We start from the raw sequence: 19,106 nt of genomic DNA on the forward strand, positions 1-19,106 counted from the left end.
CACTGTGGAAGACTTTTTTGACATCCAAGTCAACAGTTAGTTTTACTGCTATATTTACTGTTATACTCCCATACAAATACCCATGGGCATAGTAGTATTCTATTTTAAGTTTAATAAGCAGGTGGATTGGCTGGTTAACAGGACCATTTTCAACCATCACTTCAAATAACGACAGAAAACGATTTACAAATAATGACAATAGATTTAAATGTTCTAGAAAAAAAACACAATAACTAAGTACAAGTGTATGTAGAAATAAAGTAATAAATAAGGTATGAGCACAGAAAATTCTGTAGTAAAATCAGGATGAAGTCAGAACAAAATGTAATGATTAATAAATAGCTGCATTTGGGGGGGGGCTGAATCATGCTGGCAGTAATGGAAAATAGCAGCTGTGAATATAACAGAACCCACCAGTACTTGGTACAATGAAAAATAGTCAAGACAAGAGTATACACTGTGTCATGCTCAGGAAAAATTAACAAAGAATAGAGAGGAGATAATGTTATAAGCATCAATGAAGATACATGGTAAAGAAACAAAAAAAAAGCAGAAGGTACAGGAAAGAGCAGTTACATAAACTAATTGTGAATCTAAGTTACTCAGTTAAACAAACAGAAAATACCACCTTAAAGTAGCTGCATTCTTCATCAGACTTGCCTTGCATATGCCATGCTCTTTCAATAACATTAATCAGTACAGATGTGTTAGCACACACACTAACAGATTAAGTGGGTTTGACATAATAGTTAAAGTCTTTGCCTTAGAGAAACAAGGTACAGGAATTTCATTCTGAACTTGGATTATTGGCTATGCATAAAATGGCCCTGAACAGTGAACTGTATTCAACTGCAGGATCACTGCTACAATACGATTACCAAACCATGGAAGGAGTGCTAAAGCAGTTTAGGTCCCTACATGAGTGGTGGCTATTACACTATGTGCTATAGAAATACAGTAACAGATCCTACTCTGGTGTTGAATGGTATGCACAGAAGTCCAGGTTGCTGCTGCACAGTTTGTGGTGATACATTCTTAAAAAGGCTGCTCTGGTGACTGCAGTACTAGTCAAGTCTAACAGGACTCTTAGTGGTTTCCCAACTTTCTCATAAATGACACAGCTGGCCAACAACACAGACAATGTTTACTTTAAAAGGATGCCTTCACTGCATGGCATGAGGGATACAAAGAGCTAATTTGATTGTCCAATATCTGTGTTCTTGCTAATTAATATCCTCTGCACATTCAATAGATGCAATATCCCTTCTCTCCTTTCCTGGGGTTGGGATAAACCAAAGGCAGTTTTATGGACCGAGTGGCATTAGATACCACCAGGAGTCTGAAGGATAGGTTGGCCTTAAGGCTCATCCTGGTTCTATAGATCAATGAGTTGGGGTCCTTAGAGGAATGTGGCTTTCAGCTCACATACTATTCTAGCTGAGGTGATCGCTACCATGAACACAGTCTTGTAGCACTAGACTTGACTGCCAGTCAGGAGCTGGACTCAAACAGGGGAAAGTTTAGTTTTCCACCACAAAGCTTAGCTCCTACAGGAGACACTAGGGAGACATAGGCTTTCATGAGGATTTAGGCACACAAACCCCCTGAGGAACTGCTTTCCAGCAGCAACATTTTCGAGGCCAATAGGGTGCAATGAGGATTACTTTGCTTCTCAACCAAAGATTTTTCTTTAGAAATTGCGGGATCAGAGGAAAAGGAGGAAATGTATAAAGTAGTCTCGTTGGTCAATCGTGTACTAGAGTGTACCACGGGGGCTCCCCCCTGAGGGGGGATTAGGGCAAAATAGCTGCTGCATTTGTGGTTGGTGGGAGATGCAAATAGATCGCAGCAAGGCTGACTCCAGCAACTGAAGATCTGCTATGACAGGATTGAGGGACCACTCGTGAGACAGGAGAATGCATCTGCTCAGCTTGTCCGCAATCACGCTGGAATCCCCGGGAATGTGCATTGCTATTAGAAAGCGGTTGGAAGATATTGCCCACTGCCAAACTCTCATGGCTTCTCGACACAATGGGTAGGATTTGGTTCCCCCTGTTTGTTGATATACCAGATGACCAACATGTTGTCCGATTGGATAGCAATTGTCCCTGACGGGAGGACAGATTGGAATGCTTGCAATGCCAGAAGCTCCACCCTCAGTTCTAGGACATTGATATGCAAGTTGTCCTCCATGGGGGACCAAGTGCCTTGAACTGTCTTTCCCTGATAATGTCCCCCACCCCATCAGGGATGCGTCTGTGGTCACTATGGTTTGGGGCCGACAGGGTGAGATGGGGCAGCTCTATAGTTCCTTTTCTGGCTGCAGCCACCAATTTAAGTATTGTTTGCAGTAGTTTGTTATGCGGATCAGAAAGGACATAGGATATGTTAAAGGGGACCACTGTGATGACAGGAGCCATTGTAGGAGTCTCATGTGCAGTCTTGCTAGAAGACTGAGTGTTGAATGTTGCTTCTATAAATTCTAGATTTTGTGAGCTGCCATACATTTGCTGAACACTCTGGGGGCTGTGGAAAGAACAAAGGGCAGAGCTCAAAGTTGGTAGTGATTGGTTCCTAGCCGGAAGCGGAGAAATCTCCTGGAGCGTTTGTCCATTTTTAAGTGATAATATGCATCCTGGAGATCTATAGAGCACATCCAGTCATCTTTCTCCAGAAACAGGAGGAAAGACTTAACAGTGACCATCTGGAATTTTGTCTAAAGAACTTGTTCAAGATACTGAGGTCCAAAATTGGCCTCCAGTCCCCTGTCTGTTTTGGCACTAAAAAGAACCTCAAGTAAAATCTGGATTCTATCTGGTCTGGTGGGACTGTTTGGATGACTTTTTTTAGGAGCAGCTTTTAAATTTCCTGATGTGACTGGGTGGGACATCAGGGATTTGCCTTTGTGGCATTGGGTAAAGATCAAAAGGGATGTTATATCTTCTTGTAATTATCGTTTGTACCCAAGAATCTGTCGTTCTGGTCACTTTACCACACAAAAGTGTGAGGGGAGATCAATGGATTGATTCAAATTGTTCTTTGAACCTTAGGTAAAAAGGTTTGAGTTAAGGTTAAGAAAGATACTCCATGTGTGAAAAAAAAAAATAGAGAGAGTCGAAAATAGGGACCCGAAGAGCATGAAGTTCAGACACCCTCCTGGCAGATGTAATAGCCACTAGGAATAAAGTTTTCAAGAAAGATATTTCGGGAACAAGAAACAGCTGGCTCGAAGGGGAAGAATCAAGGATGTCAGCACTAAATTTAGATCCCACTGAGGAGGAGGATTCCTGATTGGAGGGCTTTAGTAGGAAAATTCCTTTCAAGAAGGCCTGCAGAGCCTATGGGACATAATATTATGATCTGCTATCCCGACATGAATTGGAAATAGCAGCCAATTGAACTCTGACTGTGGAAGAAGAGGAGCCTGCATGAAAAATCTCTGCTAAGAAGTCCAGGACTGCCTGAACAGGGGGCAGTAAAAGGATCAATATTCTTGGCCTTAGCCAATAATAGAAACGTTTCCATTTACTTGTATAAATCCTCCTGGTAGAGGATTTTAGCGCTATGATGTCTCTAACTGGGTTAGAGATCAAAGGCCCTGGCTAAGGAAGGAAGTGGAGCAACCATGCTGTGAGGTTGAGAGAAGGGATTGACGGTGCAGCTGACCCGATTGGTGAATCAGAAGATCTGGCACTGGGTCCAGATGCCTGGCTGCACCAAAAGGTGATGATGGAGGAGAACCAAACTTCGAGGGCCAGTAAGGGCAATGAGAATCAATTTGGCTCTCAAAGCGGTAGCTTTCTGGATCATCAGAGGAAATGGAGGAAGGCAGGAAGCCGGCCAATCCTGGGTCAGAAGCGTCTCTTGGGGATGGCCTGATAGAGGAGAGGCTGAAGAAGTCTGGGCATTTGCCTTTTGGGAGTAGCAAAAAGATCGCATAATGGACGACCCCATTCAGAAAAATCTCTTCCGCTATAGATTGCTTGAGAGACCACTAAGTGAGGCATGAGAATAGCTCTGCTCAATCTGTCCGCTACAATGTTGGTTTCCAGGGATATGCGTTGCTACCAGAAACCGATGAGAGGAGAGCCATTGCCATAGTCTGGCGCTTCTCGACACAAGGGGTAGGACTTGGTTCCGCCCTGTTTGTTGATATACCAAACTACAGACATGTTGTCTGTGTGGACTGCAATTGTCCCTCTGGAAGAAAGTCGTTGAGGGCTTGGCGTTAAAAGCACTGCTCTCATCTCAGGACATTTATGTGCAGATGGTACTCGAGCTGCTGCGTCCCATGAACCATCCTGCCCTGATAATGACCCCACCCGATCAGGAGGCATCCGTGGTGACAGTGGCTATCGGGGATGGGGTACAAAGTACCTGCCTTGGTGAACCTGAGATGTGATCCACCAAGCAAGATGCTCTTTGCATGTCTGTGTCACCAGAATCTGGTGGCGCATTGGAAGTTGCTGGTATGACCATTGTGTGAACAGCATCCACTGAAGAAGGCGCATGTAGAATCGAGCCAGGGAAGAAGAGTAATGGCCGCAGCCATGAGACCTAATACCTTTAGAACCATTCTGGCCTGTACTTTCTTGCTGGCCAGAATGATCCTGACATGACTCTGAATGTCTGAAACTCTTTGATCTGTAAGGGTAGCTGACATCCGAACAGTGTTTAAGTTTGCCTATGAAGGTAATAGACTGGCAGGGCGATAAGGATGACTTTTGAAGTTGATTGAGATGCCCAAATGAGAACAAAGGTCTATTGTGTAATCCCTGGCTTGTATAAGCTGATGCCTGGTGGTGGCTGACAGGAGCCAGTCGTCGAGATACGGAAACACCTGGAATCCTTGGCGTCTCAGGTGAGCCGTGACCACTGCCATGCATTTGGTGAACACTCTGGGGCTGTAGTGAGACCAAAGGGCAGGGCTCTGAACTGGAAATGACTGGACCCCAGCGAAGCGGAGAAATCTCCTGGAGCGTCTGTGAATTTTGATGTGATAGTGCATCCTGAAGATCTCTTGAGCACATCCAGTTGTCCTTCTGTAAGAAGGGCAGAATTGACTGAAGAGTGACCATTCGGAATCTTGTCTTCCTGACAGACTTGTTGAGTCTGCTGAGATCAATATTGGTCTCCAGTCTCCCGTCTTTTGGGGACCAAAAGAACCTTGAGTAGATTCCGGGCTCTGAATGGTCTATTGTAACTGGCTGAATGGCTCTTTTGCAGTAGTTTTGAGACTTCTAATTCTGCAACCTCCCTTAGACCGGGTGGTGCGTCTGGAAGGGAACTTGAGGGAAGGGACTTTCCTCGAAAGGAATTATGTAACCCTTGGATATGATCGACTGTACCCATCTGTCTTGAGTGAGGAAAGCCAGGCTTCTGGGTACAGTGATAATCTTCCCCGACTGCCTCCAAGGAGGGACAGCCGGGCAACACCTCAGGGATGCTGAAAGGGCTTGTCAGAGAGGCTCCCTGTTTCCCTGGTTTTCGGACCCCTCTGCCTCTAGGCGGCGTCTGTTGTTGTTACCCCTCTGCCTCTAGGGGTAAACTGACCACGTGAATCCGGCGTGACTCCTTGGGATTTACGGAACCACATTTTCCCACCCTTCTGTCCTTTGGGATAAGGTCTAGAAGGGGTGGAAAACGGACTCCAACAGCAGAAAGAGTCTTGCCGTCCTGTTCGCACCTGGTCAAGGTTTCCTTCACCTGGGGGCCAAACAAAGCTGACCCATCAGAGGGACAATTTGTGAAGGACGCCTTAAAGGGATCATCAAAATCACATAGCCGCATCCAGGCTTGGCGTCTAAGAGCCACACCTGTACCTGCTGGCTCCATCCGCAGCATAAGATATTAGCATGGAGGAGTTTGCAATGGAATTGAGGGTTCCTAGCTCGAGCGAGCAATTGTTGCTTGAGCCCGTGCAGCCGTAGGATCCTGAACTACTTCACCCAGCTCCGTACGGATATCCGGCTGGAGTCTGGGGAAGTGACATAGGTAATTCAGCGAGCATAGCAACGGTCGATCAGGAAAACATCCGCTTCCCTTACCTATCCATGCTCCTAGTCTCCTTATTACGACGATTGACGCGCACGCAAGGATCTGCAAGTTCCTTTTGGTGGCGCAGCCACCACCATGGCATCAGCGGGACACCCTTAGTGAGGAATTGCTTGTCACAGGGCAGTGATAAATTTTGAAGGCCTCCTAGGGACTGGCTCTACAGAGTCAGGAGCTGCCGCTTCGTGCAATAACCTGCATAAGGGGTCGAGCGGAGACACCCAGGAGGTGGAGGGCCGAGATCCAAACGCCTCTAGGTATACTGACTCATCCTCAGAGGGATTGTTGGTGGGCCAGTTTCCCCTCTGTTTCAGGAGTTCTAGGATGTCTGAGAAGGAGACATCCTCAGGGGGGATCTAGGGGATCCCTCTGACTCATCAAAGTCAGTATCCGAAGTGACAGACTCGGGAGTCTACATGCTTCCTCTTACAAGTCCTCTTCCTAGGAGGATCTCCCGAAACATCAGGAGAATCCTCGGAAGAGGAAATTCCAATGGGGAAACCTGAGGCGGAGGATCTCTGGGTCCTGTAGCAAGAGAAGTGGCAGAGATGTCAACAGGTACTATAGAGGGAGGAGCTACGGGAACAGACTGCTGACTGATACCAGTGGCCAGTACATTCTTCATCACCTCGAATGCTCCCCTCCCAGGCAGGTCCGAGAGAACCCGCTCGAAGAGCTAGGAACTCCAGGGACCACCGAAGGGAAGCCTCCGAGGCAGATGTCGGAGCCGAGCTCACCAAGGCCGAGGCTCCAAGGGGAAGAGCGGGTTGGGACAAGGGTCCGATGCCACTCACCCCTCGGAGGAGACCATGGAAGCCCGACCACGAATCCCTCTAAGGAAGGTCTCAAGAGGAGATAAGAGTAGAGGCTGAAGGAACAGAAGGGGTATCCGTCCTCCAGCCGTAGCAGTAACCATTCGAAGACTCCAACTCCAAGCTCTAGGGTAGAGTTGAAGGAGGAACTGTAGCGGGGTGTGGACCAACAGTCGTCTGTTGAGACGGACTATGCAACATTTGGGCCAGTACCTGTGACTTAAGTAATCTACTGACCACTCTCTCTAGGTCATGATCTGACAGTCTGGATGACCTTGAAGATCGGCTCCGATGGCTCCGTTCGAAGAAGAGGTGAAGCGGGCGAAAGTATCGGCTCCAAGGAAGGAGACCTCGACCTCTTCCTGGAATGAGCCATCGGGCCGATACTATAGATCCTGTCGGAGCCGACTTCGGAGCCGACAGGAAGCTCGATGTATCGGCTCCAGCCGGAGCCGATACAGCCTAAAATAACGGTGTCGGAGCCGATCGGGCCGACACCGATGCCTGCCACATGGGTGTCGGAACCGATCGGGCCGACACGAAGTGTCGATACAGATTCAGCACCGATAGCCATCGGTGCGAAGGCTTTGTTAAGCCAGAATCGGCTCCAGCGGGGCGATCTCGACTGAGCAGTCGGGCCGAACCGCAGGCTTAGACACAGAAGCCTGGGCCTTGGAAGATTTAACTGATTTAGATGGAGCCGACTTGGCGGAGAGCCCTCCGGCAGAAGGCCCCTAAGGATCAGTTTGTTGCGTCTTTCCTGCAGGACTCTCTGGCTGAAGGAATGACAAATAGCACAGGAGTCCTGCAGGTGAAGAGGCCCCAGGCAATACAGGCAAGAAGTGTGACCGTCTGTCAGAGACATCTTCTGACAGCACGAGTCACACTTCTTAAAACCTGAGACCCTCTCCTTTGACATGGTGCTTAACACAAACACACACACACACCAGTCAAAAATTTAACTTAAATAAAATACCAAAAGGTATTTGTATAAAAACACACACACCCTAACAGGGAGGGATGGGATGGGTAAAGTTTGACTAAAATAAATTAGAAAAGACAGGGATTTTCTGTCACAAAATGTAAATAATTAACTAATAACTAATAATTAAGGGTTTTAGTAAGAAAAAGGGGCTTAAATATTCAAAAAGTGAATCACTTACCAGGAGCTGGTAAAAGGAGGACCTCATAAGCTTAAGCGAGATCTGGGTACTTACCGCCTTGCATCATGGGATATGGGGCTGCCTCGAGCTGGTAAAAGTGACTCTCGAGCTTAGCAAGTGCCGAGTCGGAGCCGAGGGATCGGCTCCGAACCCATCAAGCAAGAATGAAGGCGAGATTGACAACTTAACATGGGATGTTATATCCTCTTGTAATTATTGTTTGTACCCAAGAATCTGTCGTTCTGGAATTTCAGGCTAGGTGGTGCAGAGAAAAATATATCCCAACTGCTTCCAGAGGCAAGCAATTGGGCTGCTCTTCAGCAGTGCTGGTAGGGCTGCACAGAGAAAGAATCTCTGGACCCCTGATTATGTGGACCCCCCCTCTGCCTCGGGGAGGGCATCTTCCTGATGAGTTCCCCCTCTGCATCGGGGGGGGGGGGGACTCGCCACATGCTGCAGTTAAAGGGCTCTTGGATTTTCTGAACCACATCTTTCCACTTCCTTGATTCCTACAGTAAGATCACTGGGTGTGAAAAAACGTACACCCACAGCAGACATGGTCTTACCATCCTTTTCACACCTAGCTAATTTGTCTTTAACCTTTGGGCCAAAAAGAGAGGAAGCATCAATGGGAGCATTGATGAAGGAATACTTAAAAGGGTCTGCGAAGTTACATAAGCACATCCAGGCATGACGTCTCATTACAATGCCTGCACTTGCTGCTCTGGCCATCCCTTCGGTAGTATGAGAAATCAACCACATGGATGAATTAGATATAGATGCCAGGGTGGCAAGCTGTGAAGCAATGTTGTCACGTACCTCAGCAGACACTGCTCCTGCTAAGGTTCCTGAGAGTTCTGTAATCAGGTCTTTCTGGAGTTGAGAGAAGTGTGCCAAGTAATTCAAGGACCATATGGCAAAGGTCGATGAGGCATACACGCGCTTCCCTAGTATGTTCCTCATCAGAGAATCTCGGTTTGGAGGATGGACAGTAGGACTCTCCTCAGTGAGTTCTTTTCTAGTGGTCGCCGCCACCACCACAACTGCATCTACTGCCAAACCTTTGGACCAATGAGGATGATCCTTTGGAGGGGAGAGTATTTTGTCTGGTCTCCGGGGGAATTGGCTCAACAGTGTCAGGATTCTTCCAGGATCGCTGCACCATGAGTTGCTCTAGTTCATCTGTAGACAGGGTCACCCAGGAAGTAGCGGGTCAAGCACGGAAAGCCTGCAAGAATACAGATTCCTCAGATGAAGGGCTGGTGGGCTTCATCACCCCGCTGCTTTAAGACTTCTAGTACTTCTCCAAAGGAGACATCCTCAGGGCGCGGCCATGGGGACCCTTCCCCCTCATAGTAATCTGTATCTTTGGTAAGAGATTCCTCAGGGGAATCTACATGCTTCCTCTTGCATAATTTTTTATGGGGTGGCTCTTCAGCAGGGGCTTCTGAAGAGGACTCCTAAGAGAAGGTGTCGGTAGGGTATCTTAAGGTTCCCGTGCCCAATGTCCCAGGGTAGTGGACTGTGTCAGCTGCAGACCAGAGGACATGTTTATGTGGCATCCTGGTGCCGAAGGAACCAGCTGTGAGCCTGCTGAGGCAAGTGTCTTCTCCATCACCTGGAAAGCAGGCCCGCCCAAAGAGGGATGGGAGCCCAGACCCAAGAAAGCCAACCTCAGAAACTGGGTCACACCCCACTGTGATGAACCCACCTCCAGGGAAGGAGCTGTAAGAGGACTCTGAGCTGTCAAAGCAACTAGAACCATAGACAGCACCATAGAAAAAATGGATGCCTTCCAGATTTCTGATACATTTTTTCTAAGGGAAAGATATACTGGAGGATGCAATTGTGCCACATTTCTAATGAAAATTTAAAATTTGGGAAAGCAAATATTTAATTATATATATTTTTTTGTCGATGCATTTCTTCAGTGTTGACAGATACTTTGCATCTCTTTGACACACTGTCATGTCAGGAAGCTTAATACCAAAAGCAGTAGATGCAGTCTAAGCTCCTTTAGATCTATATTCCAACTGAACTCTCTGTATGAATGGTTTACTGCACAAGACATTCTAGCAAGCACATTAGTCATAACTATATGATATACATCCTCATCCTTGCATAAATACACAACCGCAATCAAATCCGTGATCTTGGCAGACCATCTGTCCTGTACACAAGAACTGTATTTGCACTGTAGTGCCAGATGCTCTCCTAGAAAGTCTTCTGAAAAAAGGCAAGACTGAAGAGTGTCACTTGGAGAGTGAAAAAAATTAAGCTGCTGCAGAAATTTCCTTAAAAGAGATAACAATAACTTACAAACTGCAAGGCAGACAGGTGCTGTAATGAGAGAGTTTTGAGTCTCTAATGTGAAATGGTTTGTAGCCAGAGAGCCATAACCTCTCACTAGTACCTTATCGTACACTAAAAATGCATCAAGTAGATGGTGGAAGGCTGAGAACTCCACTGTGAATGTCCAATGTACTTCTGAAGACAATCGAGATAATTAAAACAAAGGTTTTAGAAATGAAAAAAAAAAAAAAAAAAAAAACAGGAAATAAAAGACTAGCAGAAGGTAATGACTTGACAGAACCAACACTTCAAATGCACTAAGGCAGCATATGAGAGTATATTATGTATAGAACTAATCAGTTATAATGCTAATCACTAATGTCAGGAGTTAGAAAAGACCACAGGATATTAATGGGAAGTTCTTACATAACCTGCACAATCTTACTGAATTCTACATTAGAAAAAAGAAGCTACGTCTTACCATAATGTTCCATCTGTGTTGTCGATCTTCACTAATGCTGGACTGTGGGCTCGGTTCCGAGTCTTGAAACTGACTTAGACGTTTACTTCCCCTTTGAATAAACCTTTCAAAATAAGTTTCTCCGTTCAGTGAGAGTTCTGGCAGGGAACCAGTGACATCTAGAGAAATTCTCTTGCAAGTGTACAACACCCAGACAGTACACAAATAAAACATGCCCATCAGAATTGGGCATTTTCCTATCACACTTTTGGCACCTCTTAAATCCATGAGTGTCTTTAGAAAACTTAAAAGGAGAGTCAGATTTTTCAGCCATTACTTAGAGAGAGAACACACACATGCAATACTGAGAAAAAATAACAGTCAAGATATTTTTACAAAAGAAAATAGAAGTAGAGTAAAGAATGGGAGAGACCAACTTTGGCATTCAAGAAATACCTAAATAGGTATGGGAGAGTACCAACAATGTTACGCAAGGAGAAAAACTACCTACGGTAGAAGAAAGTGAGGAAAACACACACACTATAAAAGATAAGTGAGAGGAGCAGGTAGGAGAAAAGAGTAATTGGAAGGTAGGCTTAAGAGATATGTAAGAAGATTTATAAAGAAAGAACTACTTTAATCAATAGCCAAAGCTCGAGAACGGTTGTACGCATCTGGCACACGAAGCAGGAAATGAGATCTGGGGTAATTTGGAGAAGAGCATTGTGGGTAGAGCCTAGCTCGAGAGTTGGGAAAGCGTGAGCTGAAGTAAATGGATAAGTCAGTTTCGAGGGTCGGAAGTAAATGGATAAGGCAGTTTCGAGGCTCGGAACAGAGCCCACAATCAAGGATTACATGAAGATTGACATCAGATTAAATGTTAGTTGCTATGCCTGTTCTTTATACTACACAATTACTGTGAGGGAAGTCATTTGGGTGTACTTCTAAAAGTCACTAAAAGCAATGTGATTTTGGATTTGCCGGAGGACACAGTACCCACTTAACCCAGCATCCTTCTACTTAGTAAGAAGGTACCTACTGCAGTGCCACAGGTGGCTCCCAAAGGCTCCTGAAAATAGGGACAAAACAGATGACTGCCATCTGGAGAGTGAAGAAATAATGAATTATCTGCAGTAGATGAAGATAAGAAAAATACAATGCCTACAACCTACAAACATTGGGTAAATCAACATTTGGAAAGCATTGATACATTTCAATTAATGCCTACCTGCCACATGCACACTCATTATATAGACTATACATAGCCATTGCTCCTGCAGTTTGGCTCCAAAGGAAACCAATATTCAGCACTAACAAATGTTTTCTTTTTCCTTTTATTCCACCAATTCTGCTACCTCAAAAGCTAAGCCAACAAACTATCTTGCCAAAAGACAGGTACAAGACCCCATTCAGTCTTAACCTCTTGCAAGAAGTGAACTATCTTAAAAAAAGTGTCTTTTCTGTTTACTTTTATGACAATAATATAGTATAGCTAAAAACACAGTTTCAAGCAGAAGGATTGACAGTATACGGCTACATACCCTTATGGCTTTAAAGTACTGGAAATATCAAATATCTAATATTGACAAAGTGGCATAAATCAAAAATAATGGTCCAGTTTAAATTCTACACATTAAGAAACATTAGTTAATAATATAAACCATATTTTGCAATCATACACTGTAAGCTGGGGTGCCTTCTGTGTAAAGTCAGCATTTATTCCCTTGTTAGCGGGTTTTCAGTGTCATTTCTTCCCTTGTCAGTGGGTTTTCACAGGTTGCTTTAATTTCCCAACATCTCAGAGACATAACATGGTGATCTCTCATACTGCCCACAGATACATTTTCCTTCTGTGTGCTCATCCTGTGACAGGCCTGGCATCTTGTCTGGGATTAGTTGTACTGCCTTCTACCCATAAACGTCATGACAGGCTTCAGCTACCCTCAGCCTTGATCTAGATGAAGCACGTGGCAGAGAATCAAGTACTGTCACAGGTTAAGTCCAGTATGTTTTAAAAAGAATTTAAATAAAAAAATATTTTTCATAAACCTTTAACTTCACATATTACATAGTGACATGAATATAAATATAGTTATAAAAAGGCAAATAAACCATTACACAGATGTTTCTTTTTAAGGCAGTATACTGTACATACAAGGTTCATCTCTTTATTATTCAATTTGACATTTATACTGCTCTTGTCATGCCTTCCCTGAAATTTCACTCCTCCTCGAACATTATTCAGCATGCATTTTTCCCACAGATTTAATTTATTAATATGAAGTTTGCTCCTCCTCTTTTCTAAAGCTCCCACCTCCATTTATTTTATTTTTTGCACAACATTCAATAATTCTGTTAGTTGGTTTAACTTTTTATTGTTTTAGTCCCATTTTCTAGTAACTTTTTTTTTGACAGCCCACAACATTAAACTCAGGAAGGCCTTACCATATCAAGGCAATTCACTTTTTGCTCAGTTACAATAATTTACTCCCCAAACATTTCCTATAAAATACTCGAGGGAGTTTTTTTAATTTATCAAATCATTACATTTTGAAAAACATGTTTCTAAGTACCCATCTATTTCCCAACATACTTCCAATTACTGTTTCCTACCTGTGGAAAAATTCTCCAAATTCTACTTGGGGTATAAAAATAAATATAGGTTCATAGGTTCACAGACACTAGGCTAACTGTCCTTGTGGACCACTTTAAGCCTAGCCAGTTACCCCATGTGAGAATCAAACCCCGCACCTTTTGTTTGTAAGGTAAACACCTTAACCATTATGCCATCCTCCCACCCTGCAAACACTTCCATGCAAAAATCATAAACCTTCTAGATTTTGTTACATAACTGGGAGCCATTCCTTTGCAAATTGCCTTTCCATGTCTTCTCTAACCTCTTCTGACCAATTCTTATAAAATAATGCACGATAACTTTATGTCCCATGTTTTTAATCACAGCTTCTGTTCTTGACTTATGTATAATGAGGTCAACCAGAGCTGGTCTTTAACACCCCACTATCTCTTTCCCTATACTGTGTTATAAATCCCTGGTAGGGAAGACAGTCTACAATCCACAGTCCAACTTCTGCTTGGCCTCATCCCACTCTGACCTTTCCCTCTCTAGTTATTTGCTCCCAATACCTTGGTTCCTTTTCTCCAATAAATCAAGCTCCCTCTTGTCTATTTTCCAAGCCCCTATGTGCAGTCATCCTTAATGATAAAATCTCCTTTATCCACTCCTGTGTTGGCTTAGCTCTCAAAATAGTCTCTGCTACTTGATAAATATTAATCTGTATGATTGTTATTGTTCTCAATAAGGACCTGCATCCAAAATCTTCTCTCACCTTATGTTGTGAACTCCCCCATTTCCACACTGAGCTTGTGTTATATATGTGAACCTTAACTGCGTACCCTTAAATTATTCCTTCAGATATGGTAATCTTGAACTACCTTGTTCAGTGGGAAGAAACAACTTACTTCACTTAACTCAGTCCCTTCCATATAAATTCCTTTACTTTTTCTTTAAATTATGATCTATTGAGTCTACTCTGGTTGATAATAAAACATGCCTGACCTCTATATGGTATTATAAGTGACAGAAATATTTTCACTGCTTACACTTTACTATCCACAGCCATAGTTAAGAGCTTCCAACTTCAATTTTTGTATTATCTTTTGTTAGTCTCTTCATACATACCCTTTGCAACCATAATAAAATCCTTGTTAATCTAAACACTTTATCTTAACTTGTCTCAATAAATATTGGTGCAGGAACCAAAATGAAATGTTATGTACTCACCATAACTAGGCACCTGGGTTGTTCATTTTCAAATCTTCCTCAACAAATGGGTTACGGATCCAATCTTCAGATTTGACTCAGCCTCATACTTCACACTTTTGAGCCAACTCTTAAACTCCTCCCTTTAGCCTTCATGCCCTAGTCCATCTCCAGTATCTTAGAGTTTGTTGCCATAAGGACCCCATTAATATGATTAAAAAAAAAAATAAAGAATAGGGCTCAAACCTAGAACTATAGGTTTCAATAAGAAAAAAACAGGTCACTCCAGGAGATTATAGGAAGGGGGTTGGTAACTGAAGAATAAAAACAGATGCCTAGTTATGGTGAGTTCATAACTTAAATCTGATGTCCTTTTCATTCTTACTCAATGAATGGGACAAAGTCCCCAGTTATGTGAATCTTGGGTGGCCCTCATGGAAGGATATTCTGGAGAATCACTAACCCAAAGGCAGCTCTGCTTCTGGAGAATAGAACTAATTTGTAATGAGCAACAGAAGCATGAGCATTGGACCATGTGGCTGCTGCGCAATTGTTATCAATAGACCGTTCCTGACCAAAAAGCAGATGAAGTGGCCATGGATCTAGTTGAGTGGACTTTAGGTGGTTTTGGTAAAGAAATGCCCCATTAGGAATAGATCCAAGAAATACAATTAGTTATCCATTTAGCCAGTGTAACTTTAGATACTGGATAACCCAGACAACTTTTTGAGGAGACAAATAAGCTGGCCTAATTTTCTGATTTCTTTAGTTTTGTGTAAATTAAAACATAATTGCCTGTGTACATCAAGAAGATGTAGCACGTATGCTTTGTTTGAAAAATATGGAAAGACTGGTTAATGTTAAATTCAGAAACCACTTTAGTTAAAAGTAAGGGTTAGTTCATAAACTAATACGGTATGTGAGAGATGTATTTACACAATGTCACTGGAGGCAAAGCTCTCACATAAAAGTACTCCTAATGTCAATAAGGTTGTCAGTAGTACACACACTGCACCCATCATGCACAATTCAAAGGAGACATATCGATCCACATATGCTGAAGCACTTGCATGTAACCCTCCTAAACCACAAAGACCTCCTAGAAGAAGTACACAACAAATACCCGCAGCAGCCCCAAATGCGCTCTTTCAAAACAACAACCACATCAACACAGAGCTACAGCTCATGGAGCCTCTACCTCTAAGCCCATAAGTCAAGCCACCACACAATTCAACAGTCTAGTCACTGGAGACTCCATTGCGAGACACATTGATGTCCCTCTCACCAGGGTGAGTAAAGAGAAAGTTTCGGTCATTTGCTTATCAGGGGATAGGATCCGCCACATTACACGTATTCAGTTCACTGGACCACAATTACCAATATGACACAAGTCATAGGTTCATAGGTTCATAGGTTGGTACTAGGCTATCAGCCCTAGGGCCTATACAAGCCTAGCCATAATTCCCTGGCTATTTCTTCCCATATTATTTACTTTCCTGGACCCCTGTCTAGCAGGGCGACTGACGTGATCCCTGGGGTGAATTTCCTTTCTCCCATCCAATCGTCAAGGTTCCTCTTGAAGAGGTCCAAAGAGGCACTCTGCTCGACATGTATGGGCAATCTATTCCAGAGTCTGGGGAGTCTCTGGGTCAGGAACCTATCCCTCCAGCATGTTTTGTTTATTGTGATGACAAGGTTTAGATCCCTGGAGCGTGTAGCTCTGAGGGATTGGGATTTCTTTAAGTGTAGCATGTCCAACAGCTTAAGTGTAGCATGTCCATGTAGGAGTAAATGTCCAGAGACATACCTTCCTAGACTATATGAAGAGAGACATCATGGAGCTCTAGGAATATGTACTTCAAGCTGGTATGAGCCTAGCATTGAGTAATATTTTACCTTCTCCAAGGATGATGCCAGAATATGAACAAAGGATGACTGACTTTTATAACTGACTTAGTTTCTTGTGTCATTCTAAAGGGGTGCAATATTTGTCAGCAAGGAAGAAGATGGTCAACAGACCATACTGCTTTGCTAGGACTGGTCTACATCTCTCCCCTCTAGGCTTTTGAAAATTGGCAAAAACTTTGTCTTCTCCCATAGTGCCTTTTTTAGGCAATTGCAGACTGAAAGTACTTCTCGCATAGCAAATCAAAAACAAAAAAATCGAAAGGTATTACTACTCAGTGCTAGGAGTCTAAACAAAAAAAAAATTCCACTCCCTATAAGCTTTACCCTAGAGAATGCTGATGTCTGTGCGGTCACTGAGACATGGTTTAAAGCCACGGAGAGCAAACCAACAGTGCAAGGTTATACTGCATTCCACACATTTAGGCAAGCTACTTCACAGGCAGGGGCTAAAAGGTGAGGTGTCTCTATTTACATCAAAAATAAATATACTTCAAGGCTGGTCAAACAAGACAATGTACTTGAGATGCTCCATGTTCAAATCACCATAGGTAAAATCCAATACCACTTCCTTGCAAGCTAGAGGTCCACCTCTATGACCTAGTATTTAAACTTATTAGAAACACTAACCATCCAACCTAATACCATATTCATTGGTGACTAATTAGTGCACTATTAACTGGAAATCCTATACACAGATTCCTGGATTTTGTAAATACACATTCCCTGGACCAGTTAGTCATTACACCAACCAGGGGTGCGACCATACTGGATCTGGTCTGCACTAATATGGGAGACTGCTGCACACCCCTTATTGTAATGCCTTCCCTGGTAAGGTCAGACCACAAAACTGTCTCCTTTGAAGTAAAAATAAAACCTGGACCCCAGATAAACCTAGAATACTCAGGAAATATTCTAAGGCTAACATCCTGCTACTAAGTGAGAGAACTTGGCAAACATTTTAGGCTCCCATAAACCCTGAGAACACTGCTGCCTATGTAGAACTGCTCACAGAAACCCTCTACAAGCATGTTAATAGCTGCAAAGAGGCAGCTGTACCCACCAGGAAGAAGTACAGAACTAACTCAAAAAAGACAAGCCACCCTGTGGAATCACAAAATCAATAGGCTGCATAATAGGAGGAAGAAAATCATGGAAAAATTACGAAGGGAACAGGTTCTTAATGCTCTAAGACTAAGAACACTGCATCAGTGGACCCAGACAATACCCCAGGAGACCTTCTAAATAGCATGAAACATGACCTATCAGGGCTTCTGGAATTACTACTTAACTGTAGTCTCCAAACAGGCTTCATGCCTCATGAATGGAGAAAGGCAACAGTCATCCCTCTGCACAAAGGTGGGCCCATCTATAGACCCTGGAAACTACAGACCCAGAAATCTCACTAGTCTTATATTTAAAGCCATGGAAAGAATTATCATGTAGATGATCAAAAGAGATGCAGTAAACCTCAAGACACTGGACCAAACCCAGTTTGGTTTTGTCAAGTGCAGATCATGCCTACTCTACCTGATGGACCTTCTTTGAGAAGGTTACAAAAGCAATGGATGAGGGCAAAGTCATTCACACTGCCTACTTTGACCTGGCCAAGGCATCTGACAATACCAGACTCAGGCATTGTTGACAAACTCAAGAGGTTAGGTACAAACCCAAATGTCACCAGGTGGATAGCCAACTCACTCACAAACAGGACCCAAAAAAAAAGCTTGGAGTATTAGTCTGGCTGGAGGAGATGGGTGAGCTAGAATTTGATGAACTTGAGATCCAAGTATGGCTATGTGATGAGTAGGCAGAGGCAGTTTGTGTTGTGGCCAGATGTGCACCAATAAACTCCAGGCTCTATACCGGTGTGAGACTTGATTTGGCATAATGGACTGTGATACCTAGTTATTGACAAATCTGGAGTAAATGGTCCCTGGAATGCTATAGAAGATGTATGGCAGGGGCGGTGAGGAGCCACTTGTCAAGATATGGAAATACTCGAAATTCCTTTAGTCTCAAGTAAGCTGCCATCACTGGCATACATTTGAACACCCTGGGGGCTGTGGTGAGTCCAAAGGGCAGGGCTGTGAATTGGTAGTGACTTGCTGCCAGCCAAAAGCACAAGTGTCTTCGGAAGCACCTGGCTATTTTGATGTGATGGTACGTATCCTTAAGATCTATGGAGCACATCCAATCGTTCTTGCATAGAAACATCAGAACAGACTTACAAACATTAGTTTACTTATATCCAAGATTGGTCTTAGGTCCTCTGTCTTTTTGGGCACTAAAAAGAAATGCAAATTCTGAATCCCATTTGGTCTGCTGGGACCTCCTAGAGGATTATTTTGCTTAGCAGCTTTTGAATTTCTTGTGCTGCAGCATTCCTCTAACTGGGTGGAACATCAGGAAGCCTCTTTCTTTTGGACTTTGGGGGCTGTAAAAGTGGCATGAAATAACCTCTGGATATTATTTTTAGCACCCAGAAATCTTTTGTTATAGCAGCCCAGGTATCTGGTTATAAAGACAAGTGGCCCTAGACTGGCTCCATATCTGTGCAGTCAGGAAGCACTTCAGCAATGTTGAAAGGGTATCCAGGAAAGAAATCTCAGTAACCCTGATTTTGTGGCCCTTCTCTG

General features: G+C 43.6%; 1 protein-coding gene across 3 annotated transcripts in view; it reads right to left on the reverse strand.

Moving 5' to 3' along the window:
• Positions 1-19,106, reverse strand: part of CUTC (cutC copper transporter) — a 720,869-nt gene that overhangs the window by 154,365 nt on the left and 547,398 nt on the right. The window lies entirely within an intron of this gene.

Source organism: Protopterus annectens, chromosome 14.part0 (assembly GCF_019279795.1).
Source record: "Protopterus annectens isolate FY-2018-M chromosome 14.part0, PAN1.0, whole genome shotgun sequence".
NCBI lineage: Eukaryota > Metazoa > Chordata > Ceratodontiformes > Protopteridae > Protopterus > Protopterus annectens.